At 37.9% G+C, this 7,713-nt stretch overlaps 1 pseudogene; it reads right to left on the bottom strand.

Annotated features, from left to right (window-relative positions):
* Positions 1–5,792: 5,792 nt before the first annotated feature.
* LOC124971434 (dapper homolog 1-like) overlaps positions 5,793–7,713 on the bottom strand; it is a 159,402-nt pseudogene continuing 157,481 nt past the window's right edge.

Raw genomic sequence — 7,713 nt, 5'->3', positions numbered from 1 at the left:
ATAGGTCTATTGTCTATCACACTTCTTGAATTTTACCAATCTGAGAGGTAAAAAATGCCATCTCAGAGTTTGCATTTGTTTTATTATGAGACAACTCGAGCAAATTTTTTCTATAGGGTCATTAATCTCATTGAGCAGTCTGTTTTTAAATTGGAGAGCCTAGAGTCACATACTTAGCATTAAGGGACTGATTGGATCTGCCTCCTGGTTGATCTCACTTACAGTCTCATTAGGCTCTGGAAAAAGGTTTTCACTATGGCAATTTTTATTCAAAATATTGAACAGTACAAACTTAGCACTTCACCTACCTTTCTGGGGAGTAAAAGTTCATTATATCATACAAGTCTTACTGTCTATTAGGCAAGTGTTGAAAAAATTATTTTTGAATTTAGAAATCTTTATTTCTTAAATAGTACAAAAAACTTCAAAAAGTTGTACCTATTTATGGGGTACCATGTGATACTTTGAAATATGTATACATTGTGCAATGATGAAAGCTATCTTCTTAAACACATCATTTCTCTTTCTTTCTTTCTTTTTTTTTCTGGTACTGGGGATTGAACCCAGGGAGCGCTTAACTACTGAGCCACATCCCCAGCCCTTTTTATGTTTTATTTAGAGACAGGGTCTCACTGAGTTGCTAAGTGCTTTGCTAAGTTGCTGAGGCTGGCTTTGAATTCGAGATTCTCCTACCTCAGCCTCCCGGAGTCGCTGGGATTACAGGTATGTACCACTGTGCCAAGCCCATCATTTCTTTATGATAAAAACATTCAGGATCCTTTTTTCTAGGTTTTTGAAATATGCAATACATTATGTATCTATAGTCACCCTACTGTGCAATAGCATGCAGGAACTTATTGGATCTATCTAACTGTAACTTGGTATCCATTGATCAATCTCCAATCCCCACTCTCCACAACCTTTGGTCACTACCCTTCTACTCTCAGCTTCTAGGAGATCAACTTTTTTAGATTCCACATATGAGTGAGATCATGCAGTACTTGTCTTTCTGTGCCTGGTTTATTTCTCTTAAGGTAATGATCTCCTATTCCATCCATGTTGTCGTAAATGACAGGGTTTCATTTTTTTCTGCTTAAATAGTATTCCATGGTGTATATATACCACATTTTCTTTATCCACTCATCAGTCTATGGACTTGTAGGTTATTTCCATTTCTTGGCTATTGTGAATAGTGTTGCAATAAATGTGGGAGTACAGATGTCTCTTCAACATGCTGATTTCATATCCTTTGGGTATAAACTTAATAGTGGAATTGCTAGATCATGTGGTAGTTCTATTTTTAAATGCTTGCAAGGCAAGCACTCTACTAACTGAGCTATCTCCTCAGACCCTATTTTTAATTTTTTGAGAAACCTCCATACTGTTTTCCCTGATGGCTGTACTAATTTACATTCCCACCAACAGTGTCATATCCTTACCAACTCTTATCTTTTATTTATTTATTTTTTTGGGTAATAGCCATTTTAATAGTTGCGAGGTGATATCTTATTGAAGTTTTGATTAGCATTTCCCTGATTATTAGTGCTGTCAAGGATTTTTCATATACCTGTTGGCCATTTGTATGTCCTCTTTTGAGGAATATCTATTTAGATCTACACTACCCTCTCCCCCACTTTCCCCCCCTTTTTGCAGTGCTGGGGATCAAACCAAGGGCCTACCACATTCTAGGCAAATACTCTACCATTGACCTGCATTTCAGACCCGATTGCCCATTTTTCACCCAGGTTATTTGTTTTTTGTTTATTGAGGTTTTTTGAGTGCCTTCACCATTTTCGATATTAACCCCTTGTGAGAAATATAGTTTATGAACATTTCTCCACTTCTGAAAGTTGTCTCTCCACTCTGTTGATTGTTTCTTTTGTTGAAATCTCATTTGTTTCTGCTTTCCTTTCCTGTGCTTTTGAGGTTTTGTCCAAAAAATCCTTGCCTATTTCAATGTCCTAAAACATTTCTTCTATGTTTTCTCCTAGTAGTTTCATGTCTCACATTTAAGTCTTTAATCCATTTTTATTTTGATTTTTGTAACTGGTAAGTGATAGTCTAGTTTCATTCTTCTGCATGTAGATATTCAATTTTCCCAGCATCATTTATTAAGATGACTTTCTTCATTAAGTGTTCATAACACCTTTGTCAAAAATTAGTTGACTGTGGATGTGTGGGTTTATTTCTAGGCTCTCTATATTGTTCCATTGCTCTGTCTGTTTTTATGCCAATTCCATGCTGCTTTGATAACTAGGGCTTTGTCATGTATTTTTAAGTCAGGTATTACAATGCCTCTAGGTTTGTGGTTTTGTTTTGCTTGTTTTTTGGTACCAGGGATGGAAACCAGGGGCACTTAACCACTGAAGCACATTCCTGGTCCTTTTTATTTTTAATTTTGAGACAGTGTCTTGCTGAGTTGCCTAGGGTTTTGCTAAATTGCTGAGGCTGGCTTTGAATTTTCAATTCTCCTGCCTCAGCTTCCTGAGCTACTGGAATTACAGGTGTGCACCACCTTGGCTGGCTTTTTTATCCCCCTTAAGATAACTGTGGATATCTGGGATTTTTTTGTAGCTTCATACAATTTTAGTATTGTTCTTTCTAATTCTAAGAAGAATGTCATTTGTATCTTGATAGGAACTTCATTGGATCTATAAATAACTTTGGGTAGTATAGACATTTTAAGAACATCGATTCTTAAAATCAGTGGATGACTTTCCATTTTTTGGTGTTCTCTTACATTTCTTTCGTCAGTATTTGATAGCTTTTATTATGAAGATCTGCCACCTCTTTGGGTAGATTTTATTCCTAAGGGTTTTTTTTTTTTTTTTTTTTGTAGTTATTGTAGATGAGATTGCTTCTTGATTTCTAGTTCAGATAATTTGCTATTATTGTGTTTGTTTTGAGTATAAAATAGAGAGTAAAGGGGCTGGGGAGATAACTCAGTCGGTAGAGTGCTTGCCTTGCAAGGCCCTGGGCTCGATCTCCAGCATCCTCCCCCCCCCAAAAATAGAGAGTAAAATGAGCAGGCAGTCAAGATAATGGGCCTCATTCAACCACACCTGGAGGCTAACCCTGTACATATTAATGAGCACCATCCGCCTGTTTCAAATGTAAAAGACCTTGAGGCTTACCTGTGGAACACCTCTGGCCAACTCCTTTGTCCCAGAGGTAGAAAATAGAAGGTGGGGGTGAACCCAGATGGAAGTTATAGGAAGGAAGGTGGGGTGAACCCAGATGATATGCTTGATACTTTTTCAATGCTTATTTTACATACAGTTTTCTCCATGCTGTTCCCAGAACCATATATACACTCCTAAGCTGGCACACCAAAATGGGTGTTCTGCTATCAGGCCCCCTAACCCTAACCCTCTCCTGCATGGTGGGAGTTTTATCTCTTCTCACTTAAATAAATCCTGCTCCGTTTACTTTTCCCTTCTGTGATTGTCCATGAATTTTATTCAAAAATTTCAAAACCCAGAGGAACCGGGCATGGTGTCACATGCCTGTAATCCCAGAAGCTCCGGAGGCTGAGACAGGATGATCATGAGTTCAAAACCAGCCTCAGCAACTTAGTGAGGTGCTAAGCAACTCAGTGAGACCCTGTCTCTACATAAAATACTAAATAGGGCTACAGATGTGGCTCAGTGGTCGAGTGCCCCTGAGTTCAATCCCCGGCACCAAAAAAAAAAAAAAAAAAGAACCCAGAGGAAATTGGGGAAGGGGGGAATCTAGTCTCATCTCAAAACTCTGGTTTTCAGTATGGACATCTTAAGAATATTGATTCTACTGATTCATGGATAACTTTCCATTTTTTTTGGTGTCCTCTTACATTTCTTTCATCAGTATTTGGTAGCTTTTATTATGGAGATCTTTCACCTCTTTGGGTAAATTTATTCCTAAGTGCGTTTTTTTTTCTTTTTTTTGTAGCTATTGTAGATGAGATTGCTTTCTTGATTTCTAGTTCAGATAATTTGCTCTTATTGTATGAGTGTATGAGTGTCTGCTTTGAATTGAGATAAAATACAAATCACATAAAATTTATCATTCTTTCCATTATTAGGCATGCAGTTCTGTGGCATTAAGTGTATTCACATTGTTGTGAAACCATCACCACCGCCTATTTCCAGAACTTTCACATTTTTCCAACTGAAACCCCCAACCCATTAAACACCAACTCTGCATTAACAGCCCCCTTCCTATCCCCTGGCAACCACTATTCTACTTGCTGTCTAAAGAATTTAGTCAGATTCAGTCAAACTCGAGGTAACTCAAATAAGTAGAATCATACATTATTTGTCCTTTTATGACTGGCTTACTTCATTTAGCATAATGTCTTTAAGGTTCATCAATATTGTAGTTATGTGCCAAAATTTCCTTCCTTCTTAAGTCCAAAAGCTTTTCCATTGTGTGTGTGTGTGTGTGTGTGTGTGTGTTTGTGTTTGTATCCCATTTCACTTATCCATTCATCCACTGATGGATTCTTGGTTTGCTTCCACCTTTTTGCAATTGTGAATACTACTACTATAAACCCGGGTGTATAAACATCTCTTTGGGGCCTTGCTTTCAATATTGTGGGTATATACCCAGAATTGGGATTGCTGGATCATATGGTAATTTCGTGGTTAAGTTTTGAGGAACTGTCATCCCATTTTCCACAGTAGCTGTATACCATTTTATATCCTCACAAGCCACATAGAAGGGTTCCAATTTTTCAGGTAGGTTTTAAAATACCCACATTCATACACTAAATCACCATTTTCACCACCCCAGAAAAGTTCTTTTCAAAGTGGCTCTCAAACTCTAGTGTGCATAAGAATCAACTAAGGAGTGTATTCAGTTGCAGATTACTGCTTCTGCCTCCAGAGATTCTCATTCAGTAGGTCTTCAATGGGCCCCAAGAATCTGCATTTCCAAATAAGTTGCCCCAGGTGGTTCTGATGCAGGTGCATCTGTGGGCTACAGTTTAAAAAAAAATTGAGGTAGAAGATCTGAATTTAAAAGTGAATCTCATAAAAGCCTAAGCTTGAAATTTTGCCCCTATTTGAATTCAACCCACTCTGATACGTCAATGAGTTTTTGGTCCGGACTTGAGGGATTGTGTCCAGTCAATGTTCAAAAAACTGCTTACCACACCTTCAGGAAAGAATGCCTTGTAGAAGCTACTTCCGGACTTCTTCAGCTATCTAAATTTTGATCATGTTTTACATTTTCTACTATTTATGCTTTCCTATGTTTCCCAATTTCCCAACATTAAACATGCATTACTTTTATAACTAGAAAAATGATTTTCAAATCATTAAGCCAAATGAAAACCCTTTAAAGGCAGAGATATTTCTTCTGTGAAGTCTTACAGCTCCCACTTCCCTTCATGCCAAGACATATAAAATCATTCGGAAGTCATGCCTTCTTGTCATTTAGTTTTTAACTGTACCAGATTGTGTCTCTCATGAAATAACAGTGGTTGCCTTTAATAGAAAAGTTAGAAAGAGAGGTTGGTGGGCCTTTCCAACAGGGCCTCACAGATGTTGGGATTGGCTCAGGAGGCTGGGGTCCTGGAGTTCAGCTTTGAACCCAGAGACAGGTTCAAAAGACTGCAAGTATACAGGATGTCCAAATGCCAATTTATTAAATTACAGTAAGACTTAGAACCCCAAGTAAACAGTACTGCTCTAGTGAGCTGATCAGTACATTTCTTTCCTTATAGAAATAGGATCTAGGAGGCCAAATTACTATACTTCTGGATAATTATTGGGGGAGCATAGGAATCAGACCACAAGATTTGAGATGGTTTAAGTGGCTGGTGTCATAAAGTTGCTGTCACCTGACAGAGCCATTCTCCCTCGAGGATCACGTTTGCCAAAAATTCTGAAGCACAAGGGCCAAAGAGCCAAGTTAGCTCACTTCTGGACCCTCCTGGAAAGCCACAGACAGAATTGTCTTTCTCTACATTCTATGCAGAATATCTCCTTTCTATGGACACATCATACATTTTAGACAAAATAATTAAGCAGATTACTCACATTCCAGGAAGGTTTCCCTGAGGATGCTTCCTCATTGCTCCATGTGCATCAGGTACCAGAACAAGACGAGAAGGAGCTCTTAGTATCAGCTTAAGATCTGCATCAGTGGGTGTGATGCTATAAAAATCTGCATAGGATGCCAAAGGCAACTCCTTTAAGAAGCAAATCAGATGTTGGAAATGTGATCAAAATTGGATATGAGAGCTGAAAGATAGGAAATGACAAGTCAAAACAAGACAAAAAGTCCCCAGGGTAGATCAAAGACCAAAGCCAGGGGTACAGACAGTGTGCTCTTCCTAATTCTCAGGGATATGATCCCGTGATGATGGCAGAGGCTGAGAGAACTCAGAGCCAGTCTCAGGGCTCAATGCTTCAGTTTACAGGTCTGGTCTTTGTTCGTTTCATCTGACTCTGATGGTTTCTAAGTATTTTTTATCGACAGCACATTTATAAAGCATCCATTAGGCATCTTACATACATGGCTAAGCTCATCCATTTTATGTTGATTTTCATTCAGAGGGTGACTTTTATCTGACCTTATTTACAAAATCTGAGGGTCTGTTATTGGACCCTATGGAGGTTATTTACATGTCTGTCTACCCTGTTAGACAGGGAGTTTAAACAGTTCTATTTGTTTGTATGTCCCCACTACCCAAACCAAGTGCTTTATAGAAAACTAAAAGTTCAATAAAAGTTTGGTGAATAAACAAGTGAAATATCTTCTGGGGCCAGAAGTAGAGTAGGGAGATGGCATGAGCATCTGTGCCTAACCCAGTTTCCAGAACACATTCAGACCACTTATTTCAGGGTTTATGTGTTGCTGCTCACTATGATTTACAAATGTATGCGTGAGTCAGACCACCCTGTTCTCCTGAGGTATCATTATACTTGGCATTGATTTTTTAAATAGCTTCATTGAGCTACAATACACACACACATACCACACAACTCAGCCGTTTTTTAAAAGGTGATTTCATTTTTAGCGAAAAATTTATATTATAAATTTATATTTATATAATATATTATATAATATTTATACATAATATATATAATAAATATATATATATATCTATTATTTAGAGCATTGAACCCAGGGGCACGCTATTGCTGAGTTACATCCCCAGACCTTTTTATTTATTTATATTGGTGCTGGGGATTGAACCCAGGACCTCATGCATGCCAGGCAAGCACTATACCATTCTACCACTGAGCCACTTCCACAGCACAATTCCAACCATTTTAAAAATTTTTTATTTATTTTTAATTTTTTATTTCTTCTTTTTAGTTATACATGACTGTAGAGTGTATTTTGACATACACATACATGGAGTATAACTACCCATTCTTGTGGTTGTACATGATGTGGAGTTACACTGGTCTTGTATTCATATATGAACCTAGGGAAATTTTGTCTCATTTATTCCACTGTGTTTCCTATTCCATCCTCCCTCCCTTCCCTTTGTTCCCCTTCATCTTATCCTCTAATCCAAAGAACTTCTAACACCTCCCACTCCCCACCCATGTCTGTTGGCATCTGCATATCTGAGAGAACATTTGGCCTTTGGTTCTTACAGCTCAGTCATTTTTTTTTTTTTTTAATTGTAAACAAATGGGATACATCTTGTTTCTCTATACATGAAGTAGAGGCATACCATTTGTGTAATCATACATTTACATAGGGTAATGGTGT

This window comes from Sciurus carolinensis, chromosome X (assembly GCF_902686445.1).
Source record: "Sciurus carolinensis chromosome X, mSciCar1.2, whole genome shotgun sequence".
Taxonomy (NCBI): Eukaryota; Metazoa; Chordata; class Mammalia; order Rodentia; family Sciuridae; genus Sciurus; species Sciurus carolinensis.
This window is presented reverse-complemented; position numbering and strand designations above follow the sequence as displayed.